The sequence below is a fragment of the Leptodactylus fuscus genome, unplaced genomic scaffold (genome assembly GCF_031893055.1).
Source record: "Leptodactylus fuscus isolate aLepFus1 unplaced genomic scaffold, aLepFus1.hap2 HAP2_SCAFFOLD_514, whole genome shotgun sequence".
Classification (NCBI taxonomy): domain Eukaryota; kingdom Metazoa; phylum Chordata; class Amphibia; order Anura; family Leptodactylidae; genus Leptodactylus; species Leptodactylus fuscus.
The window spans coordinates 1-5,000 of record NW_027440542.1 but is presented as its reverse complement, the minus strand read 5'-3'; positions in this window follow the sequence as shown (position 1 = coordinate 5,000).

The following is a 5,000-nucleotide window of genomic DNA, read 5'->3' as shown; positions in this document are numbered from 1 at the left end:
TTTTCCCCAAAGTGTCTAAGAGCCGATCGGCTCAGCGGGGGGCGCCCGTCGCCTCGCCCGGGATGGCGGCACCGGCGCCGGGTCGCCGTGCCTGCCAGCGGCCGCTCGGGGGATTTCCCTTCTGCGCGCCTGTCAGCTCCTGCCAATCATCTCTCCCCGGCCGCCCGGGGGATCTCTTATGGTCCGTGTTTTATGGGGTTTTTTTTTTGTGCGTTTGACCTTTTTTTCCCCCAAAGCGTCTAAGTGCCGATCGGCTCGGCGGGAGGCGCCCGCCTGAAAACTGCGGCTTGCCACGCGACCTGAAGAGGCTTGTCACGCAACCCGGGGGGGCGGTGCCCTCGCTCTGCCTCCCCCCCGCGGGGATCCGCCGTCGGCGGCCTGTGAGCAGAGTTCACTGGGACTTTGTCAGAGTCGGGTGTCCGATCCCCTGGTACTCTGACTTTTGGTAAGCTAATTGACAGGACTCGCTGTCTCGGACACGGTTCTTGACGGGGGTGTTCAAAAGTAGGTCACAGAGAGAGTGTCACCTGTCCCATTACATGAAGACCAACCACTCAAAGTGTCCGACTTTGTGGAACTCCGGCCCGGATCCGGCCGTCAAATTCAACCTCATTCCGGTAGTGCCTTTTCCGCTCCGAGGCCTCCTCCGGGGCCGTCCGACGCCCGGTTCCACGGCGGGACCCCCGACACCGACTCGAGGAGGTACCCCTTTTTGCCGGCCGAGGTGCGCCGCCGCCGGCGTGAGGACGCCGCTCCCCGGTGTGAAAAACGGCCGCCGGAGGAATTTTGAAAGTTGAAAATTTGGCAAAGTGTCGACGGAAGTGCCAACCGCGCCGGCGGGGAGGCGCCCGTCGCCTCGCCCGGGATGGCGGCACCGGCGCCGGGTCGCCGCGCCTGCCGCGGCCGCTAGTCTCCCCGGACGCCCGGGGGATTTCCCTTCCGCTCCCAGCGGCCGCAGTTCTCCTTCCGGTCCGCCTGGCGGCTGCCTCCGCCGGCTGCCAATCATCTCTCCGGATTTCCCTTCTGCGCGCCTGTCAGCTCCTGCAAATCCTCTCTCCCCGGCCGCTCGGGGAGGCGGGATCTCGCCCTCTGGTAGACGCTAGCAGCCTGCCACCTGCTAGGGACTCGGCCTCTGGCATTACCCAGGCTCCGGCAGCCCTGGGTCGGCCTGGCTTTTCCCAGCCGCCTGGGACGATCTCTCCCTCTGTCCTGGAACCCTGGGCCGGCCTGCCGCCTCAGGCTTAGCCCCCTGGGTCGCCTGGAAGTGGCGCCGCCTTGTGGACGAGCCGGGGAGAGCCGCTCTCCGTTGCCATCCGGTGGATTTTTAGCAAATTGCAGCTTTCCATAGCAAATTGCAGCCTTCCACCTGCTAGGGACTTAGCCTCCGGCATGTACCCAGGCTCTGGTAGCCCTGGGTAGGCCTGGCTTTCCCAGCCGCCTGGGACAAATCTCTCCCTCTCTCCTGGAACCCTGGGCCAGCCTGCCGCCTCAGGCTTAGCCCCCTGGGTCGCCTGGAAGTGGTGCCCTCTTGGTAGACACTTAGCAGAATGCAGCCTGCCACCTGCTAGGGACTTAGCCTCTGGCTTTACCCAGGCTCGGGTAGCCCTGGGTCGGCCTGGCTTTCCCAGCCGCCTGGGACAATCTCTCCCTCTCTCCTGGAACCCTGGGCCGGCCTGCCGCCTCAGGCTTAGCCCCCTGGGTCGCCTGGAAGTGGCGCCGCCTTGTGGACGAGCCGGGGAGAGCCGCTCTCCGTTGCCATCCGGTGGATTTTTAGCAAATTGCAGCTTTCCATAGCAAATTGCAGCCTTCCACCTGCTAGGGACTTAGCCTCCGGCATGTACCCAGGCTCGGGTAGCCCTGGGTAGGCCTGGCTTTCCCAGCCGCCTGGGACGATCTCTCCTTCTTCTCCTGGAACCCTGGGCCAGCCTGCCGCCTCAGGCTTAGCCCCCTGGGTTGCCTGGAAGTGGTGCCCTCTTGGTAGACACTTAGCAGAATGCAGCCTGCCACCTGCTAGGGACTTAGCCTCTGGCTTTACCCAGGCTCGGGTAGCCCTGGGTCGGCCTGGCTTTCCCAGCCGCCTGGGACAATCTCTCCCTCTCTCCTGGAACCCTGGGCCGGCCTGCCGCCTCAGGCTTAGCCCCCTGGGTCGCCTGGAAGTGGCGCCGCCTTGTGGACGAGCCGGGGAGAGCCGCTCTCCGTTGCCATCCGGTGGATTTTTAGCAAATTGCAGCTTTCCATAGCAAATTGCAGCCTTCCACCTGCTAGGGACTTAGCCTCCGGCATGTACCCAGGCTCGGGTGGCCCTGGGTAGGCCTGGCTTTCCCAGCCGCCTGGGTCAATCTCTCCCTCTCTCCTGGAACCCTGGGCCAGCCTGCCGCCTCAGGCTTAGCCCCCTGGGTCTCCTGGAAGTGTCGCCCTCTGGTAGACACTTAGCAGAATTCAGCCTGCCGCCTGCTAGGGACTCAGCCTCCGGCATGTACCCAGGCTCGGGTAGCCCTGGCTTTCCCAGCCGCCTGGGACAATCTCTCCCTCTCTCCTGGAACCCTGGGCCAGCCTGCCGCCTCAGGCTTAGCCCCCTGGGTCGCCTGGAAGTGGTGCCCTCTCGGTAGACACTTGGCAGCATGCAGCCTGCCACCTGCTAGGGACTTAGCCTCTGGCTTTACCCAGGCTCGGGTAGCCCTGGGTCGGCCTGGCTTTCCCAGCCGCCTGGGACGATCTCTCCCTCTCTCTCCTGGAACCCTGGGCCGGCCTGCCGCCTCAGGCTTAGCCCCCTGGGTCGCCTGGAAGTGGCGCCGCCTTGTGGACGAGCCGGGGAGAGCGGCTCTCCGTTGCCATCCGGTGGATTTTTAGCAGAATGCAGCCTGCAACCCGAGTGCTGGCGCCGCCTTGTGGACGAGCCGGGGACTGCGGCTCTCCGTTGCCATCCGGTGGATTTTTAGCAGATTGCAGCCTTCCACCTGCTAGGGACTTAGCCTCCGGCATGTGCCCAGGCTCGGGTAGCCCTGGGTAGGCCTGGCTTTCCCAGCCGCCTGGGACGATCTCTCCCTCTTCTCCTGGAACCCTGGGCCAGCCTGCCGCCTCAGGCTTAGCCCCCTGGGTTGCCTGGAAGTGGTGCCCTCTCGGTAGACACTTAGCAGAACGCAGCCTGCCGCCTGCTAGGGACTTATCCTCTGGCTTTACCCAGGCTGGGGTGGCCCTGGGTCGGCCTGGCTTTTTTCCCAGCCGCCTGGGACAATCTCTCCCTCTCTCCATGAACCCTGGGCCGGCCTGCCGCCTCAGACTTCCCCTTCCGCTCCGAGCGGCCGCAGTTCTCGTTCTGGTCCGCCTGGCAGCTACCTCCGCCGGCTGCCAATCATCTCTCTCTCTCTCTCCCCCCGGCCGCCCGGGGGAACTTCCCTTCTGCGCGCGCCTGGCAGCTACCTCCGCCTGCCAATCATCTCTCCCCCGGCCCTCCCGGGGGACCTCCCTTCTGCGCCGGCCGGCCGGCCGGCCGGCTGCAGTTCTCACTGGTCCGTGTTGTATGGGGTTTATTAAAATGTCGGTCTTTTTCCCCCAAAGTGTCTAAAAGTGCCGATCGGCTCGGCGGGAGGCGCCCGTCGCCTCCCCCGGGATGGCGGCACCGGCGCCCTCTCGCCGTACCTGCCAGCGGCCGCTCGTCTCCCCTGGCCCGCGCCGGGGGATTTCCCTTCTGCTCGGAGCGGCCGCAGTTCTCCTTCTGGTCCGCCTGGCGGCTGCCTCCGCCTGCTGCCAATCATCTCTCCCCGGCCGCACAGGGGGACTTCCCTTCTGCGCGCCTGGCAGCTCCTGCCAATCATCTCTCCCCGGCCGCCCGGGGGATCTCACCGAGGTCCGTGTTTCGTGGGGTTTTATTTCAAAGTTTGCCTTTTTTATTTTTTATTTTTTTCCCCAAAGTGTCCGAGAGCCGATCGGCTCAGCGGGGGGCGCCCGTCGCCTCGCCCGGGATGGCGGCACCGGCGCCCTCTCGCCGTACCTGCCAGCGGCCGCTCGTCTCCCCTGGCCCGCCCGGGGGATTTCCCTTCTGCTCGGAGCGGCCGCAGTTCTCATTCTAGCGCGCAGGGCAGCTCCTGCCAATCATCTCTCCCTTCCGCGACCAGCCGGAAGCGGTTCTCATTGGTCCGTGTTTCGTTGGTTATTTATTTTTCAAAGTTTGACTTTTTCTTTTTTTTTTCCCCAAAAGTGTCTAAAAGTGCCGATTGGCTCGGCGGGAAGCGCCCGCCTGAAAACCGAGGCTTGCCACGCGACCTAAAGAGGCTTGTCTCGCAACCCGGGGGGGCGGTGCCCTCGCTCTGCCTCCCCCCCGCAGGGATCCGCCGTCGGCGGCCTGTCAGCAGAGTTCACTGGGACTTTGTCAGAGTCGGGTGTCCGATGCCCTGGTACTCTGACTTTTGGTAAGCTAATTGACAGCACACGCTGTCTCGGACACGGTTCTTGACGGGGGTGTTCAAAAGTAGGTCACAGAGAGAGTGTCACCTGTCCCATTACATGAAGACCAACCACTCAAAGTGTCCGACTTTGTGGAACTCCGGCCCGGATCCGGCCGTCAAATTCAACCTCATTCCGGTAGTGCCTTTTCGGCTCCGAGGCCTCCTCCGGGGCCGTCCGACGCCCGGTTCCACGGCGGGACCCCCGACACCGACTCGAGGTGGTACCCCTTCGTGCCGGCCGAGGCGCGCCGCCGCCGGCGTGAGGGCGCCGCTCCCCGGAGTGAAACACGGCCGCCGGAGGAATTTTGAAAGTTGAAAATTTGACTAAGTGTCGACGGAAGTGCCATATGCGCCGGGCGGGAGGCGCCCGTCGCCTCGCCCGGGATGGCGGCGCCGGCGCCGGCTCGCCGCGCCTGCCAGAGGCCGCTCGTCTCCCCGGAGGCCCGGGGGATTTCCCTTCTGCTCGGAGCGGCCGCAGTTCTCCTTCTGGTCCGCCTGGCAGCTACCTCCGCCGGCTGCCAATCATCTCTCTCCCCGGCCCGGGGGGGACGACTC